Source organism: Homalodisca vitripennis, chromosome 5 (assembly GCF_021130785.1).
Source record: "Homalodisca vitripennis isolate AUS2020 chromosome 5, UT_GWSS_2.1, whole genome shotgun sequence".
NCBI lineage: Eukaryota > Metazoa > Arthropoda > Insecta > Hemiptera > Cicadellidae > Homalodisca > Homalodisca vitripennis.
Genome location: NC_060211.1, coordinates 15,171,892 through 15,191,914, shown reverse-complemented (window position 1 = coordinate 15,191,914; position 20,023 = coordinate 15,171,892).

Sequence of the window (20,023 nt, the reverse complement as noted above, 5' to 3'; positions counted from 1 at the left end):
GTCCACATAATATTTTGAGAAAAAATTGAGGTACCACCTTAAAATTTTGCTAAGAGCTTCACTCAATACTAAAATTTATCCCAAAAAATAAATAAACAACAGTTTTTCTCAAACGTGTAGCTTATCAGAATAAACAATAAGTTTTCATATAATAATTGTGTTAAATTTGCAAGATGACACTGATGATCGGCTGGTACACAAAGCCGGGTCCAGGGACCGGCTCTCACATTGTCTTTACGGGTCAGTGAACTGTTTAGTTTCCGCACAATCGCACCCAGTTGTCCGTTGTGACGTTGAAAATGTGAAACTCTATCGGCTTTCCTTCCCGGTTATGTTTGTCAAAACATAGCAAAAATATTTTTGAGTAAGCAACGTGATGTAAATCTTAGGTATTTTATATTAAAAAAATAATTAATATCCGGATGATTTATTTTATAGAGAGGGGGGAAACAGAAAGAGGAAGGGAGATATTAATCAGATAGACATCTACTCATTGTACTCTATTGCGAGCCAGTTATATTTAAAGACATTTTGTATAATTCGTTCAAATTTTTAGATTTCTTATTGTTTTAAACTGTATAAACATCTCGTACATGTAATTTTTATACCTGAAATTTGGAAGTTATTGCCTTGATTTGGGTTGATTAGTTTGTAATTTGTATATCTAATGTAATAATGACGTGTTTGATTGTAAATTTAGCTTATAAATTTTCCAAATTAAATGAAAATTACAAACACTCAAGTTATATGGGTTATTTGAGAGCTGAAACTCACCCCAGAGTTTGATAAGCAGAACCCCGCAGCTGAGTAATTACACAAAACTGCAAATAGGGAATGAAACGCTGTCCTACGTGTTGTCATGCAACAACGTAATATACAGAATTTCCCCGTAAAGTAAGTTTGTTTAAAATATATATTTAATCCTACTAAATATTGTCTGTTCACTAATCTAAATCTATCATTTCCAGTTATTTATTTGCTTAACATTTGAGAACACTGCCATAAAAGATGATGAATAAAGTGTTTTTTAGCACGTTAAAAATGTGCAGTTGTTATTTTTCTGTATACTGTATTTATACAGACAATATGTATCTCTAATGTTGCCATTTAAAGGCTCACTTTTTATGCTGTTACCAATACAAAATAAAGAAACAACCAAAACGAGTTGCTGTAAAGTAAAATACACCAACTTTGAAATATTATACACCCCATTCATGATTTTATGTTAATTGCATATATTAATGTCAGTTTATTTTATAAACACACCTTTTTAAATATTTTTCTTCGGTCCTAGAAAGTTTAAATGTTTTATCATAAATCTCTAAAGCCGTTTCAGATATCAAGGTAATATTGTTTGATCTAGGTTAGAGATCATTTTAAGCAGAGGATATTTTCTTGTAATGTACAATTTCTGACTTTGTTCAGGAAGAAAAATTTAACTTAAAAAAAAAACTCTTTTTAAAGTAAGCACAAGAGATATTACCTTAAAACAAAACATAATGGAAGATTAAATCTTTTCTAAATACTTAGAAAAAGGCTTTTTTTATTTGAGTAATTCAACATAGTTGGTTACGGAACTTCTGAACCTCCTTAAAATAATGCCAACCTAATAATTACTTCAATAAAAATAAACTTCAAAAAAAGTAATAATTACTTTTATAAACTTCCTTTACGTTTTACACTTTTAGGATTAAGGCAAAATACATTTCATGCAATCTAAATTTTCAAGAAGTCAATTAACAACAACATCTTTAATGCCTTTTCCTCCGAAAATGAATTGCAAAGACAACAGAACAGGGAGTAAAATCAAATTAACTTGTATTTAGCTGTTTTATAATAATGCAACTTCAAAGCAAGCCTAATAAAATTCAAGTCCTCTAAACGTAATTTTCCAAAGGAGGTATTCATTTGTAGCGACCTTTTTTTATCGAGGAAAATCCCAATACAATGTAAATTGGTTCTCGGATCTTGGAATGATACGTTTGTATTATTCTTAATTTTTATTTAACATTTGTACCAGTTATGTAGCCCACTAAGCACAGCTTTTGCCTCTTGCGTTGCTCTTTGATCCACATATATTCATATAATTTTAAATAATTTGTACTTTAATTTGGGGTTATATTGGCTAGGAAGGATTCTTTTTAACACGATTATATAATAATTTTTTATGTTTATATTTACTACAATCACGTCTATAAAAGTGAGTTTTATTTAGGTATTTATTTAGGTATTTTTCAAAGTTGGTATGATTTTTTTAATTCCAAATTATTTATAGTAGATTTTATAAAGTTTTTATTATGCCGATAAAATGAATTTGAATTATTAACCGCGATTAAATCAATTTGTACCTGACCGGAATATTTTTATTCAAGACTATTTCATAAAACAACCTATTTGTTAACACGTGTATTCTTTCATGTTTTATATTCTATTGTACTATCTTGTATTCAGCTTTAAAGCTATGATGGCAGTACTCTTCATATCATAAACTGTAGGTCATAAAGCCAAATGTTTTTCTAAATTTAATTTATTAAATGTTTCTTAATAAAGTTACTGAATACAGAACTGCATAAATCTAGTGCAGACTGAATGTGTAAATCTTGATGGACACTTTATAAGATTTCAGCCTAACATATTGTTTGGTATTTCGTATACTATGTAGCAATCTTCTCCTTCAAAAAACCTTTACTTACATGTTATTACTGCTAAATTGTAAATGCATTGTTACACTGATTCTTTTTCTAAAGAAATAGGTGCTTTTTGAGAATATATTTGAGTTTGAATAAAACCTTCTCCAATAGGTATTTTATGACATCTTCAGAGTACTGCAATGATTAGGATGGACTATCAATGAATTATTTTACTTCAACTATATAAATTCAAACATAATATAGGGCTTAACTCTCTACTTGATAGTATATAGAGAGTGTGTCACACCGCTAACGTTAGATACAGTCGGGATGATGTATCTAAATGGATATACACAATAAAAGATTATGTTAGCTATTTTAAATATTGATAGTATAGTGACTTTTTAAACGGACCAATATTTTAATATTAGAAAATATAAATCTCACTGCAAACTTTAAAACGGGAAGCTTTGATTGCTTTTAGAAAAATAAAAAAACTACAGTACCTCTATGTACATCAAAGTTTAAAAAATACAGCCATTTACTAAAATATCAGTCAGTTTTCTTGTTGTTATGGAACACACTGTATATTATTATTACTATCAATATAATAGGAATTTTAATACTTTCTAATTCCTGGAAATTTTTATAATTTTTGTTGACAAAAAAGGTGTCAGAGCTGTTTACTAGATGTAACATATTTAAACTTATTCATTTTAAACAGAAAATAACGGTTTTCAGTAAAACAATACAGTAGTCCAGTAGACAGTATGATTTTTTTTTTATAACGTTTTATACGCAGTTTTTTTTAAATTAGCTGCTTTAAAGAAATATTCTTTTGTTTCAAAATGTATTTATTGCACCTACGTCCTACAATTATATATTAAACTGTAAACGGATATTGCAAATCCTGGTTAAATGATTGCAACAATAACCATTGCATTTTATGGCGACTAACCGAGTGTCCCAAGTTAAATTAAGTTTCACCAGACGACAGCAAATCACTGGGAACGTAATTAAACCTGGCCTTTGCGGGTAAGGGTAATGTGAAGCTGGGGCCTTTCTTTAACTAAAAAAAGCATTTTTTATGATAATTACCTCAATTTTAGACAAAAGATGTCTAGAAAGTAAGTATCTAATACCACAACATGTTTATCGTGTACTTTAAAACATATATAATCTGTGATTATTAAGGGTGCCGTTTTACATCCTTTGTTTGACAAAGCATCAATAATAAAATATCAATAATGAAATTAGCTGAAAACTTAAAACTTTTATATTAAACCTAACAAAGCATGTTATGCAACGCAGAGTGGCATAATCCTTACTTGTAATATGGTAGATTAAATGTACAGCTCCGATAAATGCAATGGCAGTATCATGGAGTCATGGATAGCTTGATTTGAACGTTTATACATTTACTTCCTACCTGATCAAACAAACTCTAGTGGTTATGCATTTAACTGTTTATTTAAAAAAAAATAATAATTATTATTTATTATATTATAATAATAATTATTATTATTTATTAAAAATATTTATTTATAATTTTTAAGAAATCAATATGAATTTGCGTTCCAATTTTTTTAGTTTTTCCTATTTTTATAAGAGATATTTTATTGTTAAGAAATTTACTACAGCAACACCCAATATTTAGTAAACCAACATACTATGATTTAAAGGTTTAATATATTCACTAAAATGTCAGTTTTCAGTTCAAATTGTAATATTTGTAATATAATAGACTAATAATGTTAGAAACCTTTGATTGATAACTCATATACAATGGATGGACCAACGTTATTTACACTTGTCTGTGTATATTTTGTTGCAATACATATTGAGTGAGTGCCTCCATTCATTAATAAATGTATTCATAACAAATAATGTAATTAAAATGCATATAAGTATATAAAATAAACAATGTTTGTACCTGGAGCCAAGCTGCTGGAGGCAAACGTCCGATGTGCCTCCACCTGGTAGCTGCTGTGTTATCGTCGCCGGGAAGAATGATGTCGCCTCCGGTCAGCAATGCAAATGTCTACCGACACCTTGAACAGCGCATTGTGACTAGGCTACTGACCTCCGGCGTTGTTGTCTCCACCCTGCCTCACAGACACGACTTACCACCGTGTCATCAAATTAATCAAGAGGTCGCACTATTAAACGCATATATTGAGGAACTATGCGCAAGATACCATGGGGCGGTGGTGTTGGATTTCAACCAAATAAGCAGAAGTGCTTTCACGTCTTCATGGGATGCACTTGAAGCAGAGCAGCAAGCATCTTCTGGCGGACCTGCTGATTGATTGTCTGCGGAGGTTGAATCGCTCCAATCCTCGAACTTCGTCCCGGATTCCTGTCACCGCTGCCGAGCCACTACCGACACGGCCACAGAGGTCTTCAACTACCTCAATGCCGACTACCTTGGAACTGCCAGTCGCTGCTAATCCCCACGTGCTTCCCTATGACTCATTCGCAGAGGCACTAAAAAGGGGATCATCGATAAGAAAGCCTGATTCAACCTTTATTAATGCCATGAATCAGCAAAAAAACTGTCCGCCTTTCAGTTGTGTGAATCTGACATAAAAATATCAGAATCGGGGAATTACCCAACCAAACAGTCTCAAGAAAACCCAAATCAAATTCCAAAAAATTCAAAATTCAATTCAAGCATTTTCTGTTGTGCACCATAATGCACAGTCTGCCACAAATAAAGTCGACGAGCTGATGCTCATGGCAGAAGAGCTGCATCCTGACATATTTGTTGTTTCTGAGCATGGCTTCACGGCTGATACTGTTGCAATGTTCAGAATCAATAATTACGAATTGGCTAGCGTTTATAACCGAACTAACTACAAAAGGGGTGGCGTGGCAATCTTTGTCAAATACCGACTAAATATTACCAGCCATTAAAAGTGGATTATAGTAGTGATTCTAAACTTTGAAGTGGCTGGGGGTAAAATTTGATCAAAAAATCCATTGGAAAAGTCACAGTAATTGGCTTATATAGATCTCCAAATGGGTGCAGCACCACATTTTTTGAAAACTTTGAAACACTTCTAAATTTTTTTCATTCAAAATTATTGAAGTTCATCATCATTGGTGACTTCAACATTCGACGTTCTGGACCACGCTAACCCCCTGGCCCAGCGGCTTCGCGATATCTTATCTTCTTTCGGTTTAACATGGTCCGTGAACTCACCAACACGAGTCTCTGCCGCGTCGAGTACGGCCATCGACAACGTCATCACAAACATCCCAGACGTTTCGGTCTCTGTTCTGAACGTGGCCATCTCGGATCACTTCGCCCAGGAAGCCCATAATTACCCACTCCAAACCAAAAAATTTAAAACCTCCCTCCGTGAAAATAAAACGAGATGTAAAGTCTGCAAACGTTGATCTTTTCAACAAATTTTCTCAGAAAGGAGTAGTGGTCATTCCTGGATTCTTTCGATCAAGTGGAGGAAGCCTTCAATGCATTTTTAAAGCGAGTAATTTTTCATTTAAATGTCACTTGTCCATTCAAAAATTTCAAAGAAAGTTTTTCAAAGGAGAAGAGATACCTGGATTACTCAGGATATTCTCAAATCAAGAGAAAGGCTTAAGTTTTATCATTCGATCTATGTAGGGACCGAAAACGAACAATTCAAAACTTTTTTTCTAAATTTCAAGCAAAATTATCGAAAAGAAATAAGGATGGCCAAGGCACGAGATGTCGAAACCAAACTGAGACAATCAGACAAGTTTTCAAAAAGCGCTTGGAACATTATAAAAAACAGCACAAATCAACAAAACTTTTCCAAATCTTCAACTCCGACACTTAAAACAACAAATAAAATAATTGATGATCCGTTTGAAGTGGCAAGCGAATTTAACAAATTTTTTTCAACTGTGGCTGAACAAGACGACTCATTTTCGGATAGCCCTCGCGATGGTCCATTGACGAGACCGATCTCGTCTATGGTTCTTATTCCTGTGAGTTGAGGTGGAGGTGGCCCGTATCGTGCGGGATTTGAGACCGAAAAAATCCAGTGACACCAATGGGCAATGTCTGTGTGGTTGCTCAGGGGGTGTGCTTCAAATACCTCTTGACTCCAATCACCAGACTGATCAATCTTTCATTTGCTCAAGGCGTATTCCCGTCGGCATTGAAGATTGCTAAAGTTATACCAATTTTCAAAAAGGACGATGCTTGCATTCCAAGCAACTATCGTCCAATTTCTATACTCCCAGTTTTCAGCAAAATTTTCGAAAGAGCTTTTCTCAAAACAATTTGAAAAATTTTCTTGATCGTTACGAGATTCTATGTCCCGAACAATTTGGGTTCAGGAAAAACAAGTCGACAATCGACGCTGTAACGAATCTCATTTACAATGTTGTCGAGGGCCCTGGAGAGGCGAGAGCACGTGCTAAGCATATTTCTCGACCTCTCTAAAGCTTTTGACTGTGTGCAATCATGCAACACTGTTGCACCAGTTGTGGTCAAGTGGTATTCGGGGACTGGCCGCACGATTGGATCTCGTCTTATTTAAAAGATAGAGAGCAGTGCGTGCAGATTGCGAGTGTCTTGTCAGACAAAGTCAAAATGCCCTACGGTGTCCCACAGGGATCAATATTAGGACCAGCCCTTTTTTCTAATTTACGTCAACAGATTGAATTCTACAATCCAGAATGGAAAATTAATTCAATATGCTGACGATACGACATCTCTGAATCAGATCAAAATCAATAAACGAAACTTGAAATGGAGTCATTCATTGAATTGAAATTCATGCATCGAATATTTCTCCAGAATCAATCTGAAAACAAAACAGTTCCAAATCAAACGTCATACATTTTTGGCCTTCGGCAACAAGGACAAGAGCTCCGACCCGCGGTGATGGTGGACGATTTCCTTCTGGAAGAAACAGACTCCATTAAGTTCCTTGGAATGTACCTTGATCGGGGGCTGACATGGGACGATCACATTGAAAACGTTTGCTCTAAGATTGCTTCGGGAATTTATGTCCTGCGCAATCTTGCAAAATTTTGTTCGGTGGATGTATTAAAAATGGCCTATTTCGGTCTGATACATCCACATTTGACATATGGCTTGAGATTGTGGGGAAGCTGTTCCAAGTACAGATTTGAAAGAGTTTTCAGATCTCAAAAGAAAGCCGTAAGAATTCTTTCAAAATTAAACCCAGAGAGTCGTGCAAATATGCCTTTAGGGAGCTTGGATTGCTGACCCTTCCCTGTCTCTATATTCTCGAGGTGGCCTTGTACTGCCGACTTAAATGCGAGTTGGTACGGGGCAGGGATGTCCACCAATATGGGACTAGAGGCAGGAATAACTTTCGAGTCGAACAGCACAGAACGGCAGCTTTCGAACACTTACCATCTCAAGTTGGAGTCAGGGACTAATCAATGGGCTCCCTGAGGGCATCAAACAACTCAATGAAACAAAACAATTCAAAACTCGACTAAAACATTTTCTTATGTCAAAGGCATTTTACTCAACTGATGAGTTCATGATGGGCCGCTGGGATGAAAATTTTTGAAATTAACAATAACCACGAAATCCCCGGTTCTGATACATGCAATGTAATATAATATTCTTGTATGTATTTACCTTGACCAACATCATTTATCTGATGTATTATTTACTTTATATAGGTATGTTGACGCATGCCATGCAATATTTTAATTGCTTCACGCAATAAAGAATATTATTATTATTATTATGTATAAAATATTGTTTGAAAGTGTATAAAACTGATGTTGGATGAACGACAGAAACGCGAGCGAGAGGATGAAGTTGTACCCAAATGTATTTTCAGAAGCCAATACTATTTATACACCTGGAATGAAAAGTTCATTTAAATTTAAACTACACAAACTATCATAATCCTATGAGCTTCTGTACTTCAAACAAAATTAATTTATTATTTTATATATAAGTATTTAAAACACCTTTTAGAAGCAAATGTGTACAATTTAAGTAAAAAATTTGTATTATTCGATTGATAAATTTTGCTCTTAAGGACTTAAGGACTCTTAAATATATAATATTGTAATCAAGAAATACACCTAAGTCTATCTGGTGTCAAGATTTGTGTCAAACACAGTATGTTACCAAAGACATCTATTTAAGTTTTCCCTTCAAAAATGTTTGGAATGAGGACCAAAACCCTTTTGCCCTAACTTTCCAATCCACAACTTCTTTGACTAAGCGTGAAAATCGTTTAGTGAAAGTTTACATAAGGGCTATTTTGGTTTTGAAAGTTTGGTTGTTCATAAAATCCAAAACAATATCAAAATTATTTATAACTGTATTGCAGTATTCAAAAAATCTTTGAATACCAACCTTAGATATATTTACATAGTATATTTCAAATCTAGTAACTGATGATTGTTAATAAAGCATTTTACTCAAGAGGCTGTAATCATTAAATTTTTTTGTCTGTATGTCCACACGATATATCGACGATGAATAGACATACAGACGAATTTTATATAACGCTTCATTTCTCTACTGTCAATATCAAGGTCGGTGATGGAATATGACATTTGTGGGACTTGCCTGAGCCTTAGTAATCGTTTTCGCATTCTACTATGGGTTACTTATCATGACAACAACAACGTTGCAAAAATATTATCATTTTATCAAACTGTGAATCATATAACAGTTTATTTTAAAAGCTATAGACTAAGCATTTGGAGTGCAGCCGCCACGAAACCAGTCCATGGACTATCTGTACAGCTACAAATTGTTTTTCTTGTAAAGCATACAGTCGATTTTTTATTTACACATTACAGTACAAGACAATTTGCAATCATGCGATTTTCTCAATGCCTTCGTGTCCCATGGTTAAAACTGTATTATTAATACAGCTTAATTTATAGCTCAGCAAAATTACAGAGAGTGACACGCGCTATCATTGAACTCGGTATTTACTTTGTAAAAATGAAGGTTTCTGCAAAATTTAAAATATATAGGTATGTTTGTTCTCGGGATATCGTGCGAACAGATGTTTCTGCAAAATTTAAAATCCATAGGTATGTTTGTTCTCGGGATATCGTGCGAACAGACAGACAGACAGACATCAACTGTTCCAGTCCCTCGAGTGATGGACACTAACCCTGGGGAAATTGTCAGAACAAACTTCTATTATTTTTAAATAGACATCACTATTATCCATTTTTATAGTACCTTGTCTATAAGTTGATTTTTTTATCTCAAGAAATAAATTATTAGAGACCAGGACATATTCATAAAAGACAAATTATTTTTACTAAGTAAATCGTATAATTAACTTGCTTCATTTATACAAAAATGACTTCTGTATTAGTTACCATACCTAACACTTAGTATATTTTTGGCTTCCAAGTGGTTATTTTGAAGTAAAATTTATCCACTTTACTATATTATACATTGGGATTTTATACTATAACAGATGCGATAGTATAACGTAATCCATATGTACGAAAATTATACCTGTTACAGAACAATGACTGAGTTCAAATCAGGACCGTACATCAAAGTGGAACATTAATTATACAAATGTATAAATATCGATTTTTGTGGACGAACAAAACCAGAGCTTCTTGTGATTAAAATATACTCACACTGCCAACCAAATTTTGAAGATTAACAAATAAATAATAGGTAATATGTAGAATGTATAATATATATTTAGACGATAGAACGATTTTTCAAGTTCGAAAATAAAGGTTATGATAATATTTATATGTTTATTAAACCTGGAATCATTATAAATACATTTATACTTATGAAATAATATCTCACTTACACTTTCCAAAGGAATTTTAAACATTTTTATTGCATTTTTTGCATCATATAAATCCAAGTTTTATAGTTAGAAGATCCAAAGGTTTTATTTTTATATTATAAAATAACTAAAAATCATAAGAATCAAGATAAATTATTATGTGTGGATATACAACACTAGTTATTTTTAGGTCAATGGTGAGTACGGCAACAAGGTTTTTAAGATAAGACTTAATCCTAGCCCCATAAGAACAACATTAAATGTCATATTCTTTTATGACCTAATTTTTATTCTTAGAAATATAGGAGGTTATACGAGAAACTTATACGTATCTAAACGCTATTTTTTATTTTCAGATATTTTTATAGAAGCGTAGACTTTTACATATTACAATATACTTGAGTAAAAGAGTAGTAAAATTCGTTAGAAGTCCTTATGTTTAAAATTAATACATATTTATACTTCACTTGAAAATACTGATGCACCTATTACTGTTTGGAAATGCATGTAATACGTAACGTGAATTTCTAATCAAGTCGTTGATAGAAAAATCGTGTATGTGTCAAATGGAACGTTCCTTTATCGGCCTTGGGAGAATGACAGCCAACGGCTTTGTTTTGCACGTCAAAATTCTCTCTGGGAGCGCCAAAGTGACATTCACTTTGTTAGTACAAGATGAAATGAGATAGTCTTAACAATATCAGTAAAAACATAATAGTTTTGGTTTACTAGGTCCTTTGAATACGTTAAATGTTTAAAATGCCAGAGTTACGATAGTTATTTCTAAAATAATAATGTTATAGTGAATCCATTTAATTTGCATATTTTTATTTGTTATAAATTAAAATCATTAGAATAGTATTTTTAGTTTTCGTTTCTTAAGCTATTATATCACATTCATCTTACAACCTGTTATAATTTTAGAAGCAGTGCTAGCTCAAAATATTTTCGGAACACAGTCCTTACATTACAGACATTTATAATATCTCGTCGACAATATATACTCATAATACATATAATGGGATGTAATGTGTTCCTTGAGCAAATAGTCATATAAGGTTATCAGTTTCAATGACGTTTAAACTATATCTAAACTAAAGAAGCATTGTACACAAACAAATCCAGTCTTAAAATGCCTATGTTTTATGAATACAGCACAAGTATTAAGTTTTTTCCAATTTATTTAAAAAGAGTCGGAGCTTGCAGGGACAAAATATAAACACTTTTACAAATAATACAAGAAAAAACTCCTGGAAATGGACGCACATATTCTCATTCACTACGTTTATTGATAGTACATTTACATTATTGCAACCTTAATTTTGCCATTAATAAGTGTTAAATGGTTAAATATAAATAGAAGTATACATATGTTCTAATATATATATATATATATTCCCTATAAAAATATAATTGTTATAAACCACATAATAAAGCAAGAACAGAAGTTTTGGTTTAATAATAAATATATATATATATATATATATATATATTTTACAAAATAATATTCCATGAAATTTACAGGGGTAGGTATGAAAACTATTGAAATAGACTTAAAATTAACAACTTTATGTAGGAGGTAAAAATTAGACATTATTCATACATTTAGATAGCAGGCATTTTTTTAATTTCAGTAATATGTGATATATAAATTAATACCTATATGTAATAATAAAATATACTTACTAGTTACCTTTTTCAATTTCTTAGTCAGTTGCTCTGATACAGAAAGCTTCTTATTCATATAAATTACATATTGTAACAATACAACAAATTATTTTTCATTGCCATTGTTGAATGACTTGACATTTTTCTAAACTTTAACTCTGGAAACTTGAAAATTATTATTGTTTCAAAGATTTATTAAAATAACAGTGATTCCCCCTTGGAGAGAAAACAAACTGTCACTATTCTTGGCTTATAATGAGTAGGAAGGAAGATAGATCTTGAGTAGCAATGCGTGTTGCACGGAATTTTTTATATTTAATCAGCTGCCTGTCTTTAGAATCATCTGAAAGTTCGCTGATGGTTGAAACTAATGCGATTTATTATTAGATCTTATTCTTTTCGTAGTTAATAACTTTTGTATTTAATAAGTTAAAACATGTAGGTGGTTAAAAGAAAACTTTACGATAGGATGCAGTCATCTTGAATTCTTAAATAATTTAAGCTCGTTAAAGGAGATACATGTATATCATAGTATAGTTCAATACAATACCAATAAAAAATAAGCCATGCAATAAAATCAAGCTCTTTGCCTAAAAAGTACTAACACAAACTACATACAACGAACCCATAGTAAAATGACGTCTAAATATATATTTTTATTAATAGTTATAAATAATTTTGTTAGTTAAGTCCATAAAAATTTGAAAACACAAACAACCAATAGACAACAAAACTCACATATTTTGTTGTACCTTTTAAATTACGCAAAGACAAGTTAAAAACCAATAATAATAATTTTTTCATAATAAGTTGGTTTTCCACACTATTATTTTTAATTTCTCTTATGTTAAGGAGTATTCTTAAATAATAAATGATATTATCTTAATAAAAAAAAACATAATGTTTTATTAAAATGTATTACCAAAAAATTGTTTTGAGTCAATGTTGGTAACCGCAGACTTACCAAACCTAAATCTATTATAATGCGCAAATAATAATCTTGTATAGTATCTAGTATAAACTTTTTTAAACTGTGAAGTTCTAATGATCAATCTTAAACTAACAACTGAGAGATAACCAAGCAGTATGACGGTGGTTGGAATCGAAAACGTACGACACAAAAAGTAGAATCCATTGTCGTGACGGTCATTTGTCAATTCCAGGCACCTTTGAATGGCTTTTGTATTGGTATGAATGAATAAATCCATCCATCATCAGAAATGCTTTTTGAGACTCTCTGCCATTTTTTTTACAAAACTAATGCCGTGAATTTCATCTGTACTTACTAGTTACTTACTATAATTTACTTACTGGTTGTACCCCATCGTATACTCGGCTTCAGAAAAGGTTTCTTCCATATTAATTTCATCCTGTAACCTACCAATTATTGTCATTGTTTAAAGACGAAACATTTTTATAATTTTAAACCATGCCCAAACGGTACTTCTATCAGATTCGTTAATCGCTTAGCTGATTGTTCCCTCAAACTCTTCTAAATCTACATTAATTTAATTTAGTGCAGTACGTTTTATTAACAATATATTGAATTCCTCAAATATTTGAACCTACATTTTATAAAACTTCCGGGTATTAAATTTGAGATTAATGAATTTAAGCATGCGTGTAACTAAAAATTTCAGTAATCTTCACTTTTAGAAAAAATATTATAGCTTTTGTATCTTGTATAAAATAAATGTATTCTCTGAAATAGTTTTTCTTATCTACACAATAATACGTGTAATACATTATTTGTATATGATATGCATTTATTACGTAAGCTAGGAATTTTTAAACTTTGCTAGGGAACTACTATAACAGTTATTTATGAATGCTCTCAAAGTCCGAGTTCCAGAAAAAAACTATAAAGCAGCTAAAATAACTTTTTGTTCATCCATTCATCAAATACAATTTATTGTATCTAGGGCTTCACTACCTAAGTGTATTCACCATGAAAACCTATATCAACTGAACTTTATTGACTGCACAAACTTGTCTAAACTATTAATATTGAAATAGGAATAACAGAAAATTAAAAATTAAATGTATCATTAATAAGAGTTCAGCTTAATTGGCTGAGCGTTAGCATGGGGTTTGAATAAATTTAGTTTTATCCGTCTTCCTTAATTTGCACGATGTCTCAAAAGTGAGCTGGGCTATAGACGTTAATTATCCACTAAGCTTTATTTCTATACAAGTAACGTTACATCGATTATAGTCACTCCGTGGAGTTTGACCAAATGTTAGAGAATATTTTTATATTTATGTCATGGATAACCATGGTGGAACTTCTTGAACCAAAGTTTAATCTACAAAAAATGTTAAGAATAAATGATTTTTTAAACACTAAGCATAATTATACGACGTATTAACATGTGACATAGTGCAAAATGTAGCAATCGTGTAATCCGAGAAATATTATATCCCTATACTTTGTTTTTGCATAAAAATTCATTTCTCCATTCACAAGAATGAGTTCTGTGATTGTGCAAGTCAATCATTGGTAGGTATATGTTCAATAGGCTGCTAGAATTGGTCTGCAAACGACATATGTAATTGTATTTTATTTATATTTTGTCATAATAATAAAATCAGCTTAAGCCTGTTTCGTGATACTTTGTGTGGCATAATACTTCTATGTATTATTTCAGATTTGGTTTTTAATTTTTTGTCGTGAGCAGAACAAATTAAAACAAACTTCTACGATTGTTCCATAATGAGTAATGAGGCATTCTTTAAGTCCAGACAAGAAATAGAATTTATTATATTTGGTACATAGAACTCATTGGCATATGCAGAATATTTTTGTGTTGAAAAGTATCATTCCTTGAACACATTTATTAACACTCTGTACTTGGTTAGTTTAGATCAGGTAGATTTAAATTACTGAACTACTCTAATGTTGGTTATATTCTTTAAGCGTACAATGGAACAACCCAAATATGGGTATTTTGTTTCTTCAAAACTAACATACGGCATGGAGTACTAACCCTTTGCTTTCGGCTTTATATCTCTCGTTCATACTTATTTAGTTAAAAGAGCATGTAAAGACAATGTGTTCCATTTAAAAAATCTTTCTCTAGTTTCCAGGTAAATTATATAACCAGGTTAGATAATAATGCATGAATGTATCGTACAACTAGTTGTACAATATAGTAGTATGGCAGAGGTCGGCTCTAACCAGAGGCGTAAGTGCTGATTGTTTGATTAAACCACTTCATTACTGTAATGGTTACATTCCAGCTTACTTTGTATTTTAATCAAAGTTCGCGCTAAAACTCTCACATATAACCTGTATGTAAAGCTGGATTAAGCACAGAATTTAATTTAACTTGTTTCTCTGTCCTGGCTTAACAAAACTGGAGAGCGCTGTGGAATAATTCCATGATTGGTTTTATTTCACTTTGTTTCCAAAACTAAATATGAATTTTTATGGTGGTTTTACACAGAATTATTTATTAATATTAAAATTAATTTCGAAATAAAAATACTTTAATAAAGTCATATTGATTTTGATATAACTTTTAGTATTTTTAAATTGCATTCAACCAATGACCGATAAGAAATGTATAATATTATTTTTTTTCTAAGTTAACATAATTATAGAATTTAATAGTAGCTATGTTAGCATGTTTCTTTCCACATTGAATACTATGTAAACAGATCAATTAGTTTATATAATAATGTAAGGGAATAAAGTGGGCAATTAAAAGTGAAAGTCTAATACAAAACAATTATTTGCAAACTGTATGTCACACTGCTCTCTCAGTCCGAAGCTAATTTTCATTAATTTGTACAAGACTGTAATTCAAAACCATCAAGATTGAGATATATAGTGACATAACACGAAATAATTTCGACTATTATGTCAAACTTGAATCCATTTTTTTCTATTGTTCTTTACATATAAATAATTTCCATCAAACGTTTTCCAGGAAACTCGACGAGTTGGAGAGTAGAACGACTTCGGTGTACTTACCATTGAATTAAGTATTTTGTGACGTATCAGTAATTATTTTGACTTCAAAGCCAGTTCAGGAAACATTTGTACTTGCTGAATAAATAGACCTTGGTGACTACGTATGACGTAATTTGGATTTTATGCAATTCTGGTCGTATATACATACTTAACTAACAGATTCTATGAATCTTGATATTTATTCTTACGAAAAACCTTCTTAATCAAAGGAAAACACGTTTTTAAGTAACATGTATAATTCTAAGTTCAGATATTTCATAGTTAGTATTATAAAATTTCATGGTAAAAACAGACTTTAGTTTTTGAGAATTTTATAATTTTAAAAAATGTTTGAATGTCTGATTTATTGCAAGTAAGGTACCTAATGAAATAGATTTTTGTCGATTATCTATTAATTAGCAAGTTTTTATTACGTATTTGAATATCTCCCTAAAATGGTATGATAATTTTTGCTTTTTTAATTTATTTTATTACAGGATATTTAATAATATGTTAGGGTGTTTGATATTCTGCGAAAGAATAAGATCGATCAGTAGTTGGACTTGTGAATTGAGTTTCCTTGGTTGCAATTTAAAATAATTTTCAATTCTTTGATATTATCAGGAGTTATATTACGTCTAAGTACCGTTAATTAGCAAAATAATGTTTTTTTAGAAAAGTGACATAACCGAAAAACACAAAATCCGAATGAGCTTATAGATAATGATACGCAATAATTTGTGGCATTATCCGCACAAGAGTATGGTGTTTTACCATATTAGTTTCTTATTTTAATAATATGTACTCAAGTTGAGCCAAACTCATGGAATATCTAAGTGCAAGTGAAGGAAGACATCTTGTACAAGCAATTGAAAGGCTTCTATTATATATATCTAAGTGCAAGTGAAGGAAGACATATTGTACAAGTAATTGAAAGGCTTATATTATATATGAACAAAGTTATGTAGCCCTAATAAAGTAGCTAATTATCTTGAACAAACAGGTCAGAAGTCCTAGAAAAGTATGCTTGGAAACTTGTTTCATAATCAGAAGGATCAAGGAAACACTTACAAAATGTTCAAGACGTTACAAATAGGAAAATATCTTTACATGTTTAATTATTTTTAAGATATCTACATACTTGCATGTCTTTTATTAGCTCAGGAAATTTGTACTGTAGTGAAATATTTACCACGAATTCGTTGCATTTTTAGGTATTCACGGAAAGAGACGTTCATAAAAAGGTTCATCTCAAGTATGAAATAATGTATTTAAAAACTTTTTCTAGTACTAAGTTGCCTAATTTAATATGTGCAAGAGTAAAATATCGTGAAATTGATGTGAGGGAATTTTTTGAAAAGAATGAGTAATCAAAAAAATTAATATATGTACTTATTAAAAAAACTTTGTTCATTAACGAGTACCAAATGGTATATTGCGTTTGCTGTAATAATCTCAACTTACAGCTTTATAATTGACTATTGTAACAAATTCTATACTTTCTGTATTAATAAAAAAAATTGAAAATTGGTTGCCTGGAAATCAGAAAACTATAATTTTTGTTAATTGTATGCAAAAAATAACTACATTGATCAGTTACAGGTTTTTGGAGTGTAAATATAATCATATGTTCAAATATATATTCTTTGTAATCAATATTGTTTTGTGCTTTAGGTATTGATTTTATAAATACTTATCAGAGGTCTACGTAAATTCTAATAACATATCTTAAATTTTAGTGTTATTATACACAGTTTTAGGGACGTATAAATTCACATGTAGTAAAAATAAACTTAAAAAATACATAAATGGTCCAAACAATTTTGCTTTAATTTTTTAAATTATAGAATTTGAAATTGGATTGAATTTGGCCTAAGGTAGCAATAAAAAATTACATACAAGTTAAATAAATTATATCTGGTAGTATTTAAAATGATATCGTATCAATTCGTTAGTCATATATTTATTTTTTAATTTTATTAAAACATAAGCCATCTAAAGCACATAAAAATCGGATTCAATAATTAAATAATTGGTTTTACACTGTAATGAATTATAGAAAGTGTTCTTTCAGATAGTTAAAGATTATATTTAATCATACCAGGATATATTAGTATATAAAAAATTGTAAGGTGTTTTATGAAATACCATCAGTTACCCGCGGCTTTGCAGGCAATACATTTTTGAAAAATGGACATTATAAGTATAGTATTTTTAAATAGCATTCTGAAAAAACCGTGAGAAAGGTGAATGAAAGATATTAACCTGTTCCATTTTACTTTTACATTTAAAAAGCAGTGTTGTGAAGTCCTCTCTACCAATTTAGGTGACAGTTTCACTATTTTAGACTGTGTGGAGGAATTATAAAGTCAAAGCCCTTAGATTTTCAGTTTACGCACTTATTATGATATAAATGCTAGGGCTCTATGTCATTTTTAAACAGAAGTGGAAATATTGCTGTTACGTTATATTACAATGGTTAAGAGATTGAGGTTACGTTTTCTGAAAGAGAAAGGCAAGCAAAGGATATATATCCAAATAATAGTAGAAATAGTGATCCAGCATACGCTTGGTAAAGGCTTTTATTTATTTACCTTCCAACGGCATAACACCAATTTACATGAAAAAACCCGTTTTAAAAGGCTATAGTGAAAGGGTAATTTGGCTTAGGAAAAAATAGTCACTAAGGATCAAAACAGCATAGCAAAATAAAACATGCAAAAACGTTTTGCATGACAGAAAGCAAGACAGAATACTATGATAACCTGACAGTAAACATAAAGTATATTGATTGATAGCAAATAAATAACAAGAGAAGTTGAGGTAATAAATAGTAGTATAACAGAGAAATTAATAAAACAAGCCATTTTATATCAGCAGTTTATAAACCAATAATAATATAACAATTAAGGTCAGTATTGCAAAAGAATCCAATTAAGAAACATAGTAAATACGTTTTGAATTAACAATTACAATAATAAATAATAAAGAAACAAAATTCAACAATTAAATATAATAATAATATAAACTACCACTGTTATGACAATAATAATAATACTAACTATAGAAAATTTTATTATTTTACTGCTGTTTAATATTGCTAATTATTTCACTGCATAGTAGGTGGATTAAACCATAATAGTAGATACTCTAGGTAAATATAATTATTTTCGGTAGTGTGCAGTGCCAAATGTGTGTAAACACTAAAGTATGTAGTACACAGGAACTGACAAAAACAGATTCATATATATTTTCTTGGTTGGGAAATAGGAAAAATCAGCTATGTAAAAAAATATTAAGATCGTTTTAGATTATAATTTGGATAGAAATAAACCACATAAAATTACGAATGACAAACGTAACACTGTTTTATTATGAAGGAATGGCTTAAACATCAACGAAAGCCTTAGAATTTTCATATTAGTTATCACCTGACCTCGTTGTACTCATAGAATATCCAATAGGAGTTATTTCTGATTTTAACTTTATCAGTACAAACGTCTGAGTTCAAGGAAAATTTAACAGTCTGGAATATATATCGTGTTGTTTTATAATACAGGCTTGTATTATTTATATGACAATTCCTAAGTTGAAAGAAAATCTGATAACAACTGCATTCTCTTACAGCAGTATGTGGTATTATCTCACAGAAAAGTTTAATAATTCAGCTTTCAGTTTTACAAACGCAAATATATGTACTAAAAAGTCATTTCAAATAAAAAATATTATTTCTTTGTGATTCTATTTATTACATATTTGAAAATTGAATTTCCTCTATAGCATGTATGTAATAAGTTCCGTTCTGAGTCAAAATAGAATCAAAACTTAAATGAAATATTCATTGATATGTAAGTAGTTTTAAATAAAGTCACAAAGATGCAAGCAAAAAATATAACGGACAAACTCTTCGCCAGTAAGTGATCAAATCATTAAGAAGTTATAACGCATTTAAAAAACACTATATAATTGAAAAAATCGTTGCCAGCAAAGGACCA